Below are 21,897 nucleotides of genomic sequence, written 5' to 3' on the forward strand. Positions count from 1 at the left end.
GTGATTTCTCTCTCTGTCAAATAAATAAATAAAATCTTTAAAAAAATAAAAATAAAAATAAAATAAAAAATAAAATGAGCAGTTTTAATATTTAAGAAGTATGAGAGAACCCTTGACAAAATAATATCCAACTATATATATATATATATATATATATATATATATATATATATATATTTTAGGATAAGATTCTCTAGGGAATTAGTTCAAGGAAAAAAACAGTATAAATACAGAATCTAAAAGAAAAGCCTGTTCATATATTTTTAAATAAATATGGTAGTACTGAATCATCATGATATTTAGATTCCTTTGGTATATTTAAAAGAGATGCTATTTATTTAAAAGCATCAATATATGCAATATGCTAAAAGCCTTGATATTTGCAATTAGAACCCAAGCTCACTGTGGGGTTAATAAAGCTTAAGTTTGGGGATCCCCTTTTATTTACACAGGATTTTTACAAGCCCGGAGGCTTTAACAGCATATTTATAAAGCCATATGTTCTTATTAAATTTTCAAAAAGAAATTAATTTAAGTGCAATTGTTTAAGATCTCCAACACATTCCAATCGATTTACCCTTCACACATCTTTTCTGTATATGATTTTAAAGCGGCTTTGGAAATTCTGCAATCCAAAGGGGAAATTGAATTGGTGATACATTTAGTTTGGGTTTAACGCAATAAATGTATACAATCCAAACTCACTTTGTGTAGAGCTATTATCGCTATCTGTTCTACTGTAAGAATGACTTTCATGGACATTCTTTACCACTCACTGTGCCAACTCATCATTACCATTCCACGGCGAGAGGTCATTTTGTGATATGACCATGTCCAATGGCATCCAGCACTTGAAATATGTGGATAATGGAGGAGAAACAAGGTTTGAGAAGTCAAGAGCCAGAAGCTAGTCTGAGAAAATTTCTTCCCGTCATTAGACATACCCCATGGTTAGTAGGATACTTCATCGATGTCTATTTCAAATAGAAATTATCTCCTCCTATACTTGGCAATTAACAGAGTTTTGATGATTAGAAATATATATAACATTTACATTTTTTGTTGGAGTCACAGAAAATAGAAGTTTTAGAATTGGGGGGATGTGAAGGATAAAGTTGTGCAGTACTACAATCGGTAAGTATATATCTTTGTAAAGTCACGTGTATTATGCAGCTCAACCAAAATAATAGAAACTAAATTTTAACCGTGTTGAAAGAGACACCAATTCTCATTCTTTTCTCTGTGGAAAGTATTACAAAATAATAGTAATCTGATAACTTGATCAAAAAGTATGCTACCAATAATACTGTGGTCAAAAACCAGTACTATTGATGGATATCAGGCAGTAAGTTAATACAAATATGTTGTTTTCCCAGATATTTTTTTGATGTTTGTGTTTCTTGCCTGTGTTTTTTTTTTAATTGTAATTTGCTGTGATTTCTTATTCTATAAAAATACTATTTTCTATTTTTTTATTAATAATTTTGTACATTTTTCTTAAAACATTTTTTGTGTGTAAATTCTGTGTCCCAAAAAATGAAGTTTGCTTTCATTTGCAATGATTTAAATGCAAAGAAAAATTATAAAAATTTATAAACATATGTGAAAATATAAAAATTATATGGTATATTGTATTGCTGTGTATTTTATACTATATACATATTACATGTATATTATATATGTTTTTATATACATATATAGTATATATATGTGTGTCTGTATTTGTGTATATATGTGTATACATATTTGTACATGTATACATATATACATGTAGATATATACATACATACACACATACTGTATACTGTCTTGCACTGTAAGTTTAAAAAAAGGCATATAGAAGTAATACCATTTTTAGGTTATTGCTTTAAAAGATAAACATACATTTAAGTGAGTAGTTGCGGCTTCCAAATGTTGCCTTAGTTGATCTAGCAAGCAAGTCTACAATCTCATTGCTGATATAACCCAGATGGAGGGAAGAGGCACTAGAAAGGTCCATGGCCTTAGGTAAGCTTCCTGGCATGTCATTAGTTTGCAGGGGCCATACAGGCACATAATGGTCTATGTCCTACAGTCTGTATAAAGAGTAACAGTACCACAGTTACACAGCTCTATTTCATCTGTAAAATTGAGCCTACATAATAGGTGATGTTTTATGAAAATCTGAAACTAAATATGGATTGTTTTTACCTGATTTTTCAATATCATTTTATAGGTAATCAATTGCTATCATCCATGATCATTTTATGCTGTGACTATCTACATAACTCTTTGTTATGATAAACTACACACAACCATGTTTTATGCTACTTTGGAAGAACATTTACACTAATGAAAGTATACATCAGTTAAAAAATTCAGATGAATATGGAAATTGTGTGGATTTAAAAATCACCAAAATTACAGTAGTTATATTAAGATGAAGCAGATACTTGAAATTAACATGAAATTATCTCATCTTAAATTGCAAGTAAAATATGACATATAGATAGTAGAAGGAGAATTTTTAAAAGGAAAATGCTGAGAGGTTCACAAGTGAATCATGGTGGTACTCAGGAACCATGTCATATTTAATGATGTGAAAACAGGAAAACGAGATAGTCATACATCCTGGGAAGCACAGACTCAAACAACATAAGAGGTTCCTGCCTGAGCCAATAAAATACTTAAGTCTAGCATCACTACATGATACTCTCAAACTTCATTTAAATGACACCCGGCCTTGGGTCAAGTTTTTCCCCCTTTTCTTTGTTACGACCTACTTTGGCTTTTAGAAACTTACTGCTTTGTCCACAGATTCTCAATTTTGTATTTTTCAATTCTTTGTTCTTAAATTGATTTTCATTGTTAATACTTTTTGAAAAATCTCTGGTAGAAGGAGGCCTGCATTGTCTGAAATGTGTCTTTAAACAAATGAATAAACAAAGAAGTATTCTAACAAACCTTTGTGATTTCAAGATAGGGAATTTTTATTCTACTAATAAACACCCTTAGAAGGACTGATTTCCTTATTTGCAATCATACAAAAACATTTTCAAATGCTCTCTATGATAACATTGAAAGTTATGCTGCAATAAATATTAATAGCATTTATTCTGAGCACTGAACATGAATATATCAAAGGCAATACTCTTCCATTTGACACTTTTGGAAACTATTTTTGATAAAGAATCAGAAAGGAGATTTCAAGTGACAGTCCTACACCAGCCCTCAGGGGTTGACAGGATGACCTAATTGGTGTTATGAAACCTCTTATTCTTATGATTGATTGATTAATTTTCTTCATGCAAAATGTTATTACTATCCTATTTTCCTTGCTTTATTTGCCTTATCTTCTTTTTGAGAAATAACAGGGTATGTTAGAAAGCAATACAAGCAATCAGACATCAAAATTATATTCTTTGTTATTCATCATTACTAAAGAATATACAGGGTTCTGATTCTACCATCAATACTTCAACACTTGAAGAGACTTAGTCATAGGTTTTGCATATCAAACATACGTATGTGAGGGTATATATCAGCTTTAATTCAACTGAATACATTGTACTGTTCATGTTAGCATATAGCACCTCAACTAGCAGGTGACCAGGAAAGAAAAACAGGGTGGTTATAGAAAATTGTATAAGATTGTATCAAAATTTTGTCATATTTTGGTCAATACGGTCAGCAAGAGGTTTTGGAAGTTTATTTAAAATAAACTTTTAATTTAATAAAGGTTTATTTAAAATAAACAAAATTGGTTTTCATATAGAAAAACTTGCACTCTGTGCTATATTTTGGATGCAAATATTCTACACTTTTTATATCAAACATTCTCAAGAGATTATGGATATGAACATTATGGATATGGTAGAATAAGTAAGTTTTCTTAAGGATGCTACTATTAAGATGTTTTCTCCCAAATCTACTTCTTTGCGGAAGTATGGAGTGTCTATTTTTTGCAAGGCACTCATTTGAAGCACAGATTTATAGCCGTCCTTTCAGTCCATTGCTATTATATACATTTATTTGTATTTCTCTATTATTTGTAGAGAACAACCACAATATCCAAACTATCAGCATATTTATGCTTTTTCCCCACTTATAGAATAATATTTTGTCCAAAAAGATGCTCCACCACTACCAGAAAACACTTAAATTTCGGATAGTAACTCTGTCATCACTCTTGGCCTCCAATTATCATTTCTCCGATCCCTGATTATCACCGATTATCTTATTTTTTCATTAGGAGTAACAAAAATAACACTTAAGAAAAATACAAGTGATTTTTTCCTAGGAAGTCATTAGGTTCCATATATCAGTTGCCAATGTGAGGCATCATTAACACAACAGCAGAAACTTTTCTTTGGAAGGGAAAGAACGCTTGGCTTATTTAAAACTTTGTATATTCTACTATAATGAATAAAATTCATACTCATGAAATAGATATGCAACATAAAAATACCTCATGAGATTTAAACTGTTTTATTGCTTGTGGATATACCTTTGTACCAATAAGATGAAACCTAAAAATACTCTGTTCATCTAGATTTATTTCTGGGAAATTGGACTACGTTGACTAGTATACAGTAAAATATTATATATCTCCAGTGCCTGTCAGTAAAAGATCTGACACTGTCTTAATAAACTATATTTTAGGTCATCTTCCTTTATAAATCTTTGAAGAAAGAAACTAAGATATTATAATGAGACTATAATTGGAACTCTGAATAAATATTCTGACTCTCCTCCTTGTTAGCTACCTGACATTAAACAATATATTTAAGTATATTTAAGCTTGGTTTCCTCATTTGTATGAGTAAACATAAAATGCATGCAAAAATCCCTGGTATAGCAGAGTGACTTCTATAATATACATGCATATTTATTTATATTTATATTTACATTTATATTTATATTTTATATGTGATGTGTATATGTATGTGTGTTTGTATGTACACACATTTGTATATGCCATACAATTATATTACATGCATATATTATACAATTATATATACATCATATGTACAATTTTATATACACATACATATATAAATATGTGTATATACTACATATATTCCATAGAGTAAAAAAAAAACAAGTTATATGTATATATATGTGTGTGTATACAGGAACACACTGACACACAGACACTCGCACACACAATAGATCCATACCCACTGCTTAATAATACATACGTTTGCTTTTTAAATTCTGTCCACATATTATGATTTGGAATATTAAGATAAATATCTCTATTGTGGAAATTGTTGTCATTTAAAATCCTTGGAAAAATATCTGTAATAGCACAATGACATTAGACTATAATTGCCAGAGTTTGATCCACTGGAAGTACCTATTGAAAATCCTGAGCCTGTTCTCCTACTACTTCGGAAAGACACTCTAGGATAATTTCTTGATCTCCATTTTGACCTACAGGATTGATTCTTTCTTCTTATAATTTTTCCTAAAGCAGAAATAATAACCCCCAAAACCCACAATTTAAGTCAGAGTACATTAAAAGGACATGTATCCAATCTAAAGCATGATCCTCCCAGTCGTGCCTACCAAGGGGAGACACCAGCTATAGGAACAGCCGATTTCACCAGGGGCTACCCTAGGAACTCCTCCCGCCCTTCCCTGTTGCACACTCTTATTTCAAAAGTGCATCTGTGGGAAGGAACTCAGAGTTGGTGCTATTCTGGAACGACCACCCATCTTCTTAGTGTTTCCGAGTATACAACTCTCTCACTCTCACATAATCATTCTTTTATTTATACAAACCAAATGTCTTTCTTGGTGGTCAGTTCTATGCTTGGCAGTGTGTTGAAGTAACAAGAAATGAAAGAAAACTTCTTACGCCCACAGGTTATACTGTATCATGGGAGAGAACACTCAATCAAATGAAAAAGCAGATGAATAAAACAATAGGAATGTGTAGGGAATTCTATGATAAAAGCTAAAATCTGGGACAGAAAATTAAAGGAAAGAGATATGGTGGGCCAGATGCTGCGTAGTGGGTGGAGGCAATGAGATATTTTGGATCTTTCACTGTTTTTTTCAGAACCGAACGCTTCCAACTCAAAGAAGCTTGGTCACTCACTCACTGGTCGGTCCAAACATGGGACAGAATTGTTCCATAGTACGGGGATGGATGGGGAGAGTCTGAAATGGTTTCTGCTACAGCCTCTTGAGTTGATGAATACAAGTGCCATGGGAGGCAATAAGGAATCTTGATTGTCAGAAAACATAGCACTTAGGTGGTGGCCCTCAATGATGGCTGCAAGAGTCACCCCAAATTTTTTACGTCCCAGAACATAGTAGAGGCAAGGGGTACAGGTTTTCTTGGGGTGGAACACTGGACTCAGTATTTTAAAAAGCTTTTCAGATATTGGGGGTGCCTAGGTGGCTCAGTCAGTTAAATGTCTGGCTCTTGATTTCAGCTCAGGTCATGAGCACAGGGCTGTGATCTCAGGGTCTCTGTGCTCAGTGGGGAGTCTGCCTGAGATTCTCTCTCTCTCCTTCTCCTCTCTCTGCTCATGCGCATTCTCTCTCTCTCTCACACACACACACACACAGACACACAAATAAATAAATCTTAAAAAAAAAAAGGAAAGGAAAAGCTTTTCATATGCCGAATGGAGTCAAGGCTGAGAACCAGTGGATGAGGAAATCTCATCCACTATTTATTTTTTTCTATTTTTTGCTAAGGAATCTGGCTAATATATTTTCAACAGAAAACTGATTCCCCCTCCATTACACACATCTCCATTTACTGAGGCAGAAGGTCTGTTGGCTCTCAGCCTTCTATAATAGTTAAGTGCCAAACTCATGTGTGTGTGTGTTATGTGTGAACAACCCTAAGCATTTTATTGATAGGGTAATTTAATGAGTATATTTGAAATAGTCAATCCAAAGCTCATTTTTTTAAATACTAAACTATTTCAAGACACAAAGGTACTTTCGTGGTAGTCATTTATGGGTAAATACAAAGGAATCTCATAACCTCCCAACTTTGGATAAAAATAATCTCCTTCGGAAAAGCACTGAAGATTAAGTTCAACTCCTTCTGAACTGTGTTCATAATTGAACAGTGTTTTCCAAGTTCATTCTACCTACAACGTGGGTAGCTTTTTTTGAGATTTTATTTATTTGAGAGAGTGAGAGAAAGAGCAGAGAGAGAGAGCACAGGAGAGGGAGGAGGAGAGGGCCAGGGAGAAGCAGACTCCCCGCTGAACAGGGAGTCCAAAGCAGGACTTGATCCCAGGACCCTGGGATCACGACCTGAATTGAAGGTAGGCGCTTAACTGATTGAGCCACGCAGGGGCCCTGATATCTGTAGTTTTCATTAAAAGTACTAAAATATTTTTTTAAGAAAATGTATCTATTCCATTTTCTTAGAATGTAAATGGCATTTTCCAAAAAACGTCCAAGTGGAATATAAACTGCCGTTGAAATAGAATCCCCCTCTGATGCCCCGGGCAAAGGAAAGAGGTCAGGGCTGACTGCTTCTCATTCTCATTTCCTCTGACACATGCTCATTTAGTCATTACATTATATCTTATGAATGACTTTATTTTTATTTGTCTGCTACCATTATTCTTTATTGCTTTGGGAAGAGAGCAATATCAAATGAATCTGGCAAATATCAGATTTTCTCTGTCCTGACCAGAAATTTCTTTAATGCTTATGGTATTAAAATATTTTTAAATTTTTGATGAAGGCATATTTAATAAATCAGAGAATTTTAATCAGAGATGATTTGAAGTATGATATATATTTATGAGAACTGAGCTAAGGGCCCATGGGCATTCTAAATACCAATTCAATGTATTAGGTGTCTTTTGTTCCACGGTTTCCTTATTTTCAGAATGCTCCAACTCCTTATTTTCATCCAATATTGCTTTATAGGTGAGCGATAGTAGCTATCAGAACATCTCACTTTCTGAATATTCATGAAGCATTTTTTACTTCTCCTGGCAAGAAGAAAAAAAGGGAAATATATTATTGAGAAAGAAACCTCGTTGAAACGGAGGTGCCCTAATTCTGGTATGGTCTTCGTTGACAAAGAACTTTTTATTCTTTTCTGTAACAAAAGAAAAATACCATTGGAGAGTTCTAGACAAAGAAACCTGGTATGGAAATCGTGAGAATAGGTCAGCAAAGGATGGTTGGGTCTTTTTTTTTTTTTTTAATTTTTTATTTTTTATAAACATATATTTTTATCCCCAGGGGTACAGGTCTGTGAATCACCAGGTTTACACACTTCACAGCACTCACCAAAGCACATACCCTCCCCAATGTCCATAATCCCACCCCCTTCTCCCAAAACCCCTCCCCCCAGCAACCCTCAGTTTGTTTTGTGAGATTAAGAGTCACTTATGGTTTGTCTCCCTCCCAATCTTTTTTTTTTATAAAGCAACTTAGAGTTCTTAAAACTATTTTAGATAGTTGGCCTTTGAAAAACGCATACTTGGGTTTTTAATGCTTTGGCACTAATGAGAACTTTGGCAAATTTTTCAAGTTCTCTACTGTCTTTGTTTCCTCTTTTGAACAATGGAGTTCATGGCATCGACTTTTCAGGGTTATCTTGAGGCTTTGACAGAGCACCTGGTGTATAGTTGGACTAGGTATATATTAGTTTCCTTCCTTGCCTGCTTGATTTAGCCTTTTCCTGTTGGTGAGGAAAACAGCTGAAGACTACTGTCCTAGTTTCCTTACCCCACATCGCTGTCAGTGAGGCAAAGCTATGAAAATCTCTGGCCATTAGCATCTATTTCTGGTTCTGTAGATCCATAGGGCATCTTAGAATCACTTAGGCCACCTGCCTGATGTGCCACATCTCTATATTCCTTCTGCTCACTTCCTGTTCTCTGCTTCCTTAGCCTTAAGCGATAAGAGAAATAGAGAGAACAGAGAAGCTAAATTTCCATCTTATAAATAGGGGTCTCGCCTATTCGTATTTATGCTCTGATTCCTCATTCTCTATCCTCACAGAGAGTGAGGGACTGAGATTCTGTACAGATTTGTCTTTGGGTAAATTTAGAGGACAGAAATTGTCTAATGGATGGGACAAACCCACATACTAAAAAGAGAGCAAACCATTCTTCTGCATAAGGTAGTTAACATTTCGAAAACAATTTATTTGGCAGCACGACTGCATATAATCATAAACCAAGTCAAACAAGACGAACATATGCACATTGTTGAGCTGAGTGGTAGAATGGTTTTTCCAGCAGCAACACACCTGTGTAACAACATAATTTCCAGGTAAAGAGCTCTTTTATTGCTAATTAGAATTGAGTTTGAGATATTGTTTTGAAGCTCCAGTCAAGAAGCCTGGCTATTTGCACATCCCTGACTGAAGAATGAATCATGTCCCTAGAGCTGGAAAGGTCAGTCTCTCATCTTTTGTTCATATTCCACTGCTGAAGAAGAGGACAGCTCCTGAAACTGCTGCCTCCATCCTCGGCAAATAGGGAGCATGCGCAGTTGACATCCAGGTAATCCCCACATGCGGTCCCCTTACTTAATTTCTTTTTTAATTTTTTAAAAAAGATTTTGTTTATTTATTTGACAGAGGGAGAGATCACAAGTAGGCAGAGAGAGAGAGGAGGAACAGGCTCCCTTCAGAGCAGAGAGCCCGATGCGGTACTCGATCCCAGGACCCTGAGATCATCACCTGAGCAGAAGACAGAGGCTTAACCCACTGAACCACCCAAGCACCCCTTACTCAATTTATTCATAAAGAGAAATTCACTGCTTAGTGTGCTAAGAGCATAATTTAAATAAGTCTGGGGGCTAACATTGCAGATTATAATTTACTCCACTCTTTTTAGTACATACAATTCTTGGGATGGTCTTTTGAGACAAGAAGTTATTAATCTCTCATTTTACCTTTGATTTAAAGTCCTGATTCCTGATTCTATGTTCTTTCATGATTTGAGTGAGAATTTTAAGGAGCAGTAGAGGAAAAATAAGATAAACCAAGGGCTTTTAAACACTGTTGGTTTGAAATCAGTTGGCATTTAAATCTGCTTCACGAAAAAACAATATCCTTATCAAAGCAAATCTAGAAAAGAACCGAATCAGGTAAAGCATGAATTAACTCTTGCTTTTTATGATCTTCTTCGCCGTGTAAAATCGTGAAGAAATCAGCGTTAGAGAAAAGAATGGGGAAGGAAAAAGTTAAGTATAGATATTCAAGCTTTTCATTTTATAGGTAAAACAACTAAAGAAATCAGTGGAAACACATTGGTTTCCATAAACTATACTGCTTGGCTAATTAGTAAGAGATCTGGGATGAGAATTAACATCTCCTAGTTTATAGGACAATAGAGCTTTGACACACTGGACTACTCAAATTTAAAGACAACAAAGGAATAGACCTTTTCTTTTGGTACAGATTCTGGTAAATAGTTTCAACCAAGCACTCAAAATAAAATAAAAAGCAAAACCAGTCGCACAGCAAATTAGTGGGGGGTGGGAGTGGGGAATGTACAGTTTTTCTAAAGAGAGAAGACGACAGTTAACCCAAACTAATGGAATCTATGTATGATTTGAGAAGATCTGCTTTTTCTTTAAAGAGTCCACAAATATGCCATTCTTTGAAAAATGGATTTACTTAGATAAATGTTACTTATTTAAGCAAGAAATCCAAACTTATTTCATTTTATTATATTATCCCAACAGCAAAACAGCTTTAAATACTTGTGGTTATAAAAATTGTAGGTCATAAAGTCTAACTTCAATCAACATAGTTTCTACAATTTAAAATTTAATAGTGTTAAGTGCTGATGGAACAGGAAAACAAAAATCATTGACATTTTCCTGTGGAAAGACTACCCTCTTGTGACTTCAATTTGTACTACAACTGTCTACCTTTTGCAAGTTTGGACGCCTACAAAGGGACTTGGAATAGTTTGACTTCGGAGCTAAAATTACCTTAACAATATTCTTATGAATTCTACGAATTTTTAATTGTAGCCTCATTGTGAAGATATCAAACCTGAATCCTGGGTTTTTAGTAACATTAGATTACAAACACCTCTCTGAGATTTGTAGCCTTAAATAATGAAACCCTAAGAAACCGTACAATATTTGAAGCTTTACATCATCTTCACTAACATATTACATCATCTGTTAACTCTTAATTTTAAAGCCATAAACTTATTTTACATGAAAATTTAAAATTTATGTCTCACATTAGCCGCCTTCAAACCTGCCTTTGGCTCAGGTCATGATCCCAGGGTCCAGGGAACAAGCCCCACATCAGGCCCCCTGCTCTGTGGGAAGCCTGCTTCTTCCTGTCCCTTCTCCCTGCTTGTGTTTCCTCTCTTGCTGTCTCTTCTCTGTCAAATAAATAAATAAATAGATAAGATCTTTTAAAAAAACTTAAAATACTCACCATTCTATTAACTATTCAGAATGTCATAAATTAAATTACAGATTTTATATAATGTGAAATGTCACCTAAACTAAGCCATTTCCCAGTTCAAATCCAGTGATAATTAATATTTTTTTCAAATAAGTATTAATTTCTCATCACCAAATGGATAGTGAATGGTAACTAAACCAAATAAGTGGTTAAAGAGTTTCTTCGTTTCAATTTAAATCTTGTTACAGTTTGAAGTGTTGAGGTTGCTGGAAGGACTAATTTAGCAGAAGTTTGTTCTCAGATTGAAGGGGGAAATCACTGAGGTTTTACAATCTGCCCAGGACTCTGAACAAGGGATAGTTCTTTAGGGAGAGTCCTATGTACCCAAACTTCAGCTAAAGGGGTCTATGGCTTTATGTCTATGCTTCTTGTAAGGATATATCAGCATGCATTTATGTTGTGTAGCAAAATAATAGTAAAATAGTAAAGGCAGGATGAAAGACACATAAGGACTGGTTTTGAGTGCTAATAGATCCTCAAAATTTTACCTTTATTCTCATTTAATTGGTAGGCATTTTCACTATTTTTTTTAAGATTTTATTTATTTATTTATTTATTTATTTTATTTTTTTTTTTTTTACTTGACAGACAGAGATCACAAGTGGGCAGAGAGAGAGGAAGGGAAGCAGGCTCCCCACCCAGCAGAGAGCCCGATGTGGGACTCTATCCCAGGATGCAGGGATCATGACCCAAGCCAAAGGCAGAGGCTTTAGCACACTGAGCCACCCAGGTGCCCCTTAGTATTTTAAAATAATCTCTACACCCAATGTGAGACTTAAATTCATGACATCAAGAATCAAGAGTCTCATGCTGTACTGACTGAGCCACCCAGGCAACCCTCACGTGGTAGATATTATTATTCAGAAACATTCACAATGCTTCCTGACCTCTCTAGGAGTGCACTTTCTCTATTCTGGACATTATGCTCAACGATGTGACTCCGGATAACTGGATGTCGTCACACATGATTGGGCATAAGCTTGAAATAGGTTTGTCTCAGTTTACTCACTTGCTCCTCTTTACCATTATCTTAAGAATGCACTTAACCTAGCCTGCTGGCCCCGGAAGGATGAGATGCAGGACAGAGTCCACTACCTCTTCTAACCACTCCTAGTCTCAATCCATTGACTCTGGACTGATGCAGATTTCTGGGCTAAACTGAAGCTTCATATTGTATGCTGCTGAGATTTTCATCACCTTTTCGTAGCACAGCATACTGTGATCATGTTTAATAAGACAACTTTCTTTCCCCACATGGAAAAATATTTAACTGCTTCACAGTCATATAGAGTCAGAGTCACATAATTGTTCCATCAGTTCTCTCCTTCCACATTTTTTTAAAGGTTTTATTTATTTATTTATTGGGGGTAGGGGTTGAGTGCAGAGGGAGAGGGAGACAGAGATACTCAGGCAGACTCTGCACTGAGCACAGACCCTGAGATCATGACCTGAGCCAAAATCAAGAGTTGGATGTTTAACCTTAACTCTTCTTCCAAATTTTTTTCTTTTTTTTTTTAAAGATTTTATTTATTTATTTGACAGAGAACACACATAGGCAGAGGCAGGCAGAGAGAGAGAGAGAGGGAGGCATGGGAGCCGGATGTGGGGCTCGATCCTAGGACCCTGGGATCACAACCTAAGCCAAAGACAGAGGCTTCAACCCACTGAGCCACCCAGGCGCCCCTCTTCGTCCAAATCTTTTTTTTTTTTTTTTTAAAGATTCTATTTATTTATTTGACAGAGAGAGATCACAAGTAGGCAGAGAGGCAGGCAGAGAGAGAGAGAGGAGGAAGCAGACTCCCCGCCGAGCAGAGAGCCTGATGCGGGACTCGATCCCAGGATCCTGAGATCATGACCTGAGCCGAAGGCAGCGGCTTAACCCACTGAGCCACCCAGGCGCCCCTCTTCGTCCAAATCTTAATGAAACTCCCTATTTTGACCTTGAGATCAAATAAATGTCACTTTCTCAGAGAGCACTTTCAGATTATTCTGTTTAGAATATCTCAGCAAATAATTTTTTTTGATGACATACTCAACTTTTTTATTTCCTTTGTAGATGTTAATATTACTTTTATTTTCAGTGTTCTTATTCATTTAAGTTATCTGCAATCCCCAGTCAAATATACATTTCATGAAGGTAAAATCCTATCTTTTTGTTCCCTGCCACATCCCCAGTGTCTAGCTCCCAAAATTTTCTCATTAAATATTTTTGAATGAACAAATGAATGATATATTCAGCCCATTAATACATCAATCAGTTCTATTACCTGATCTGGTAAATCCCCACTTCAAACATCACTTAAAAAAAATCGTCCTCATTAGTATTAATAACCTCTGTAACTGTTCGCTCATTTTACCTGTGTGTCAGCTCTCAAGGATTCAGGAGCTGAGCTGATAACAAATTATTCTCAGTTGATTCCCAGCCCTATGCTCTGATCAGGCAGATATGTATTTTTTAAATTGTCAGTTATTGTCAATATTTATTACTGTCAGCTATTTCTGTCCTGATCTTATTCCTTCTCTTCCTCATTATATTAAACAAGGTAAAAACTCTCCTACCATTTATTTCAAAACTGTACCTTTTTAAGGGCTTCTAACAATGTATGAGTGTATATGAAAACAGAAAATGTTCAAGTGGTTATTTTGCATTTATTCATTTAACAATAAATATTTCTTCCAGTAATGGATACAAAGATACAAGGATACCTAGGGTCATACCCTCAAGACCTGACAATCTTGGAAGGGAGATAAGAGCTAAGGTAGACATTATGATAAATATAATTATGGCTCAGACTGCTATGGTGCTTTGCAGGGAGTTAGGATATAAAGAAAATTGCATTGCTGGAGGAGTATGTGAGCTTTGGTTTCAGTAGGATTCTGAACAAGAGAGAGGAACACAATAACTTAGGATAAGATAGCTTGCTACATAATTGACCATTGGTGTGTGAGCAGAATTTAAACAAATGTATCAGCTCCCAGTTGGTGTAATAGCACATTTTATGGAGAAAAGATTGTAATTGAAAGATTTCTATTGCTATTCTTACTATCACCAAAACAATTATTTTAAATAGTATGTCCATATAAATAAAGCCATTGTCACCATACTGAGCAAATCACTACGAGAGATACAAAGAAAAACCATGAAGGTATTTTTCTGAGGGAGCTTATAGTCATTTGGTAAGTAACATAAACTTTTTGAGAAGATGGGTCACATGTAGTAATTATATTATTTTATATTTTTTTAGGAGAACTATTTTATAATTGATAAGTAATGTCTATAACCTGAGGAAAACATTCATAATATAGAGTGTGAAAGGGGCAGTGAGAGGGACGAAAGGGTAGAATGGGGTGAAGGAGAAGAGATAAAAATAGGAAGAAACAAAGGAAGTGGGGGGAGAGGAAGAGAAGAGAAGGAGGAAGCAATGTGCTGTGGGTTTTGATAAATTTAGTTCTCAACCCAAATCTTGCTAAGAAGAGCTGTAGAACAGGAGTTGGGACTTGAAATATAATAGCATTTTGGTAAGTGATAGGAAAGAGATGGTGCATGTGTGGGTGAACAAAGAGTGTTTGGGAGATGGTTCATGAGACAACTTGATTGGGAAGTCAGGATAACATCTTGTATCAGAATACCCAAATTCTGATCCACAGAACACCTGTGAAATATTTAGTGATGCTTGCTATGGACTGATTCGTGTCTCTCTCTCTCAATTTATATGTTCAAGTTGTAGCCTTCAGTCTTTAAGGGTATAACCATATTTTGAGATAGTACCTTCCTTCAAAGAAGTATTGAATAAAATGAAGTCTTAGGGGTGGTTTCTAATCCAGTATGACTGGTGTCCTTATAAGAGGACTTTAGGGCATAGGCACAGAGAGACCATGTGGAGACACCAGCTAAAGATGGCCATTTCCGGGCGCCTGGGTGGCTCAGTGGGTTAAGCCGCTGCCTTCGGCTCAGGTCATGATCTCGGGTTCCTGGGATCGAGTCCCACATCGGGCTCTCTGCTCAGCAGGGAGCCTGCTTCCCTCTATCTCCCTCTCTGCCTGCTTGTGATCTCTCTCTGTCAAATAAATAAATAAAATCTTTATTAAAAATTAAAAAAAAGATGGCCATCTCCAAGCCAAGGAAAGAGTCTATCAGAAGAAATCAACTTGCCATTACCTTAATGTCAGAATTCTAGTTTCCAGAATTATAAGAAAATAAATTATTGTTTAAGCCACTCACTTTTTCCACATTCTGACCCTATAGCTCACTCATTCTTCAAAACCAGTAGTGTCTTCCTCAATCACAGAGCAGGTACTATGAGCCCGTCGCACATGTCCCTCTGTGACCTCATGGCAAACTGAATAAAGCCCAAGTGTCCTATCTTGGGGGCTAAGGCCCTATTGACCTGCATTCAGTGTTTCTCCTCACCTCATCTACGTTCTAGTTCCTCCTCTAGCCCATTTCAACCAACAACCTGACTGGGTTATTTCCCCTTTTGTTTATTTGTTTGTTTGTTTTTCCTCAGGGACATGGCAGTAGATTTGTGTTTAATTGGGTCTTTTCTTCTCCCATTTTTTCTTTTTTTAAATTATTCAAATCTCATTGTAAGGGCTAGCTGCCTTGTCAGAGATTCCTTGTCTAAGCTAAAGAAATACCTGTCTCCATTTTCCTGATTACTGTTCACGTTACCCTATTTCAGTTTCATGTTTGTTTTTTTTTTTTAATTTTCTGCAGCATCTGCTTTTAAGATGGGTTCAGTATCTGTTTCCTTTTGTGCTTTATTATCAATGGCTACTGCTAGTTTGCTACCCAAGACTACAACAGTTACCCACATGAGGCTATTAAGCACTTAAAAATGTGATTACTCCCTATTAGGATGTACTGTTAGTATACAATACACATCAAAATTTGAATGTTTTGTATAAAAGCATGTCAAATATGTTAATAATGATCATATTTGTGGGGTGCTAAATGATAATATTGTGGATATGTTTATTTAAATAAAATATATTACTATACTTTTTTACCTGATTCATTCTACTTTTTTTATGTGGTTGGTTAAAAAAAAAAAAAAAACTTAAGGTTATATAATTGGCTTAAAGTTGTGACATATATTATACTTCTTCTTTTAATTACTTTATTGAGGTATGATTGACACATAAGAAGCTATATAAATTTAATGTATAATTTGATGAGTTTAGAGAAAAGTAAGCATCCATGAAACTATCATCAAAATCTACACCGTAAACATATCCATCACCTCCAAATCTTCCTTCTATGCTCTTTGTTCATTATGATTATGGTGTGTGTGATAGGAGTATTTATCCAAAGATCTACCATCTTCACAAGTTTTTCAGTAGACAATGTAGTATTTTGAACTATAGGCAGTATTCTGTACAGTAAATCTCTAGGATTCGTTTTTATCTCATATAACTGAAACTTTACACCCCTTGATTAATTCCTCCTCATTTTCCCTTCCCTCCAGTCACGGCAACCATCATTCCACTCTATGCCCTGCTTCTATGAGTCTACTTTACACTCTTCATATAAGTGGTATCATGTAATATTTGTTCCTATGTGTCTGACTTATTTCACTTGGAGTAATATCTTCTAGGTTCACCCACGTTGTTACAAATGGTAGGGTTTCCTTCTTTTTAGACTGAATGATATTCCAGTGGATATATACACCACATTTTCTTCTTCCATTCAGCTGGAGATTGACATTTAAGTTGCTTCCATCTCTTGGCTATTGTAAATAATGAACATGGGGGTACAGAGATCTCTTCAAGATCACGATTTCATTTGCAATGCTAATATACATGGGGGAGTGGTGGATCATATGGTAATTCTATTTTTAATTTTCAGAAGAATCTCTATAACTGGTTTCTGTAGTAGTTGCACAAATTTATATTCCCACTAGCAGTATACATTGTTTGTCTCTTGTCCATATCTTTGCCAACACTTTTTTTTTGTGTTTTGAAAATAGTCATTCTAACTGCTGTGGCGGGATGTCTCATTGTGATTTTGATTTGCATTTTCCTGATGATTAGAAACATTGAGGATGTCTTCCAGTGCCTGTTGAGTACTTGCATGTCTTTGGAAAAAATGTCTATTGAATTCCTTTGTTCATTTTTGTAATTGGGCTGTGTTATTGCTGTTGAATGGTAGAAGCTCCTTATATATTACAGATATTAACTCTTCATCAGATACAGCTTGGGAGAATTTTCTCACATTTCATAAGTTGTCTTCTCATTTTCTGGATTGTTTCCTTTTCTAGGCAGATCTTTTTAGGTTGATATAGTCCCACTTGTCTATTTTTTGCTGTGCTTCTTGTGCTTTTGATGTCACATCAGAGAAATAACAGAAAAGATCAAAGTCAAGAACTTATTCCTCCATGTTTTCTTCTAGGGGTTTTACAGTTTCAGGTCGACATGTTTAAGTGTTTAATGTATTTGAGCTTATTTTTGAATATGGTGTATGGTAAGGGTCCAATTTCATTTTTCTGCATGCTTAGATGTGACTTTCTCAACATCATTTACTAAAGAAAATATCCTTTCCTTTTTGTGTATTTTGGCACCTTTGTGAAGGAGTGGTTATTTCTGGGTTTTTATTCTGTTCTATTGATCTATATGTCTGTTTTCATTCCAGAGCCATAATACCTCCAGCATTGTTCTTTCTCAAGATTTCTTTGAGTATTTGGAGTCTCTGGGGTTGTATATGAATTTTAGGATAAATTGTTCTCTTTGTATAAAAAATTTTGGTGAAATATTGATAGGGATTACACTGAATTTGTAGATCACTTGGCAAGTATGAACATTTAAACAATATTAATTCTTCCAATCCAGGAATATGGAATATCTTTCCATTTACTTACATTTATTTTAAACATATTTTTCACCTTCTTGGTTAAGTTTATTATCAAATATTTTGTTCTTTTTGATGCAGTTGTAAATGGTATCATTTTCTTAATTTTATTTTTCTATAGTTCATTGTTAGTATGTAGAGATGCAAATGATTTCTATATGTTCATTTGTTTTGTTTAACTGTATTGAATTTATTTTTTAGTTCTAACAGTGTTTTTGTTGCATATGAGATCATGCCATCTGTGAAGAGAGATTACTTTTTTTCCAATTTGGCCATGTTTTTATTTATTTTTCTTGACTAATTGTTCTGCCTAGGACTTTTAGAACATGTTGAATGGAAGTGGCAAGAGTGAATATGTTTGACCAGTTCAGATCTTAGGTAAAATGCTGTCAGTTTTAACTCTCTTGAGTATCATATTAAGTATGGGCTTTTCATATATAGCCTTTAATGTGTTGAGGTAACTCTTCTATACCTTATTTGTTGAGCATTTGTATCATGAAAGGGTGTTGGGTATCATCAAACTTTTTCTTTTTAATCTTTTGAGATGATCATATAATTTTATTCTTTCACTGTCTTAACGTGGTTTATCATGTTGATTGATTTGCATATATTGAACCATCCTTGTGTTGCAGAGATAAATCCTAGTTAATGGTGATATATAATCCTTTTAATGTGTCATTGAATTTGGTTTGCTAATAGTTTGTTGATGATTTTGGGGTCTGATTCATCAAGGATATTGGTCTGTAGCTGTGCTTTCTGGAGGTGACTTTCTCTGGCTTGGATATCAAGGGAACATTGGCCTCATAAAGAGAGTTTAGAAGTATTCCCTCTTCTATTTTGGGGAGAGTTTAAGAAGTATTGGTACTAATTTTTAAATATTTGGTAGTATTTGCTTGGGAAGCCATATGGTACTGGACTTTTCTTTGTTGAGAAGTTTTGCTTACTTATTCAATCTCCTTACTTGTTATTGGTCTATTCAGGGTTTCTGTTTTTTCTTGATTCAATTCTGGTAGGTAATATTTTTCTAAGAATGTATCTATTTCCTCTAGGTTGTCAAATTTATTGACATAGTCTTGTTTATAACAATTCTCTATGATATTTTTAATGTTTCCTCCTTCATTTTTTATTTTGTCTTCTCTCTTTTTCCCTTAATTAGCCTACCTCAGGTTTTTTACTTTTATTAAAAAACAAAAACAAGGGACGTCTGGGTGGCTCAGTAGGTTAAAGCCTCTGCCTTCAGCTCAGGTCATGATCCCAGGGTCCTGGGATGGAGCCCTGCATCTGGATCTCTGCTCTGCTGGGGGCCTGCTTCCTCCTCTCTCTCTCTCTCTCTCTCTCTCTGCCTGCCTCTCTGCCTACTTGTGATTTCTGTCTGTCAAATTAAAAAAAAAAACAAAAACAAGCAAACAAAAAACTTTCAGAAAACTCCTAGTTTCACTCTTTGTTTTTTTATGTTTTTCTATTCTGTATTTTATTAATTTTTTAATTTTTTATAAACATATATTTTTATCCCCAGGGGTACAGGTATTTTATTTATTTATGCTCTAATCTTTATTATTCCCACCCATCTTGTAACTTTGGGCTTAGTTTGCTCTCCTTTTAGTTTTTTGAGATTTAAAGTTAGGTTGTTTACCTTACTCTTTAGATCTTTCTTCTTTTTTAATGTAGATATTTTCACATTGTATTTCTATTGGCTATATCCTTGGCTTATAGCAGTAGCTGAAACATAATTGGTTTGAAAAAAAGTTCATTGTTTGACCTGAACATGTTAGTTAAGACCAGTCACTGCTCTAAAGAATTTCACATTTTATCCCTGCAAATCTGTGATGAAGGCAATTGATTAACTGCATTTATAGATGGGAAAGCAGAAGAAAACAGATTATTCATTATGTAGACTTGGAATCATTGTTTAAGAGAGGAAAAAGGTAGAAATAATAGGCTCATTTTAACAATGATAATCTCTAGCTGGGCAGGGTAATTAGTATTTTTTTTAATCTGTGCTTTCTGACATTTACCCACGTTTTCTGCAAAACACATATACTATTTTACTTAATATATATATATATAATATATATATATTATATATATATATATGTAAAGCAGAACAAAGCCATTACTAAGGACATTAGGAAATGAAGACAACAGTTAAAGAAGAAAAAAAAAAATCTCATGCCTGTACAATTTAAGAGTAACCTTCAAACTAATCTTTTTTGTCCTAGTCTCCATATTATTAATTGATGCTAATAATAATAATTAGGATGTATCCTTCTTATACATACCTGCTAAAACTTTAGCTATTCTCTGAATTCAGTCTTCTTCCTCCTTGTTCTGCAATTCAATCATATTTCTCATATACTTTACTTATACTACTTCCTTAGAGTTAATACTTACCGTGTTTTGTTGTTGTTGTTGTTTTAATTTTAAATGGAAAGGGCCAAAACCCAAACAAACAAAACAATAACACTAGTTTACAATTAAATAGAGCAATTTTAATTTCCCTTCCTTCCTTCCTTCCTTCCTTCCTTCCTTCATTTCTTCTTCTTGTAAATATGTGCTTTTTTTTTTTTTTTTTTCTCTTAAAACATTCTGGTCTATAGCTTGATAGAATTATTCCTGCTATGAGAGGAAGAGAGTCAGTCCTCTTAGCAATAAATTCAATGATTGTCATTAGGCAAAGGATATCAGGTGACATCACTAATAAATGCATACTAAACGATGTGTTTAACCAATTAACAGTTCTTTTGTCTCACAATAAAATTATCTCTTAATAGTTTGTTCTTCTATTGAACATTTATCAAAGTTGGGATTATATCATCCTTAATTTTTTAAAGCATTCCCTGTTTGTATGACCTTGTGTCTTACGGTTTCAGAGGTACTTCTTACTCTTCTCTTTGCGGCTCCCCGCATTACTTCCATATGTTGATGGTGTGTAAACTAGGCCTTCTTTTGAATTTTCATTTATCTGTCATATAAAATACATATTAAATAAAAAATAACATAAGTAAGTTTCTTTGGGTAATATATTGATGACTGACTTTGTTTGAATTTTCTTCCTTCCGTCCTTCTTTCCTTCCTATAAATAAATACATACACACTCATATGTATATATGTATATATGTATATATATGTATATACATATACATGTATAGGCATATACATATATATGAGCTGTAGAAAAACTTGTCTTGGACTAAAAACTTTCATAAATAGTGTTATTTAAAGGGTAAATATAAGTGTAGCAAAAACAATTTATTTCTACCTATGTCCTCCAAGTATCAATCACTTCTTTTTCCTTTGCTGAGTAAAAGAAGGACCTGTTGTAGCTTGCCACACATCAGTTTCCTGAGATGGAACTTATTAGAATAAGAACATGATGAATTTTCCCATTTTTCTACATCCAATCAGTCTGTTCATTGTCTGAGAGCACACCAGATGACTAAAGATGTCAGTTGCTTCTTTCCAGGTTTTTCCGGTAGCCTTGTGCTTTAATCCAGCTGCTGCTTTGCATTTGAAAACTAAATCACACTCAATATTTCATAGTCTTTTTGATCTTGGGTTTTATGATAATGAGAGGGGCTACAGAAACCTTCATTCAGAGAATTCAAACAGATTTTAGCACCTGTTAACAGGT

General features: G+C 34.6%; 1 long non-coding RNA gene across 7 annotated transcripts in view; it reads right to left on the minus strand.

Annotated features, from left to right (window-relative positions):
* The window catches only part of LOC309863170, a 45,827-nt gene extending 25,772 nt beyond the window's left edge, over positions 1-20,055 (minus strand). For 2 of the 7 annotated variants that reach the window (XR_014310904.1, XR_014310905.1), the window contains exons 1-2: positions 19,900-20,048; positions 11,187-11,333 (exon numbers count right to left, since the gene is read on the minus strand). This is a non-coding gene — a long non-coding RNA (uncharacterized lncRNA). Of the gene's footprint in view, positions 1-11,186; positions 11,334-19,899 lie in introns of all 7 variants that reach the window. The other 5 variants (XR_014310903.1, XR_014310906.1, XR_014310907.1 and 2 more) reach the window with 5 other exon arrangements.
* Positions 20,056-21,897: the final 1,842 nt, after the last annotated feature.

The sequence above is a fragment of the Mustela nivalis genome (genome assembly GCF_964662115.1).
Source record: "Mustela nivalis genome assembly, chromosome: 4".
In the NCBI taxonomy this organism is placed as follows: domain Eukaryota; kingdom Metazoa; phylum Chordata; class Mammalia; order Carnivora; family Mustelidae; genus Mustela; species Mustela nivalis.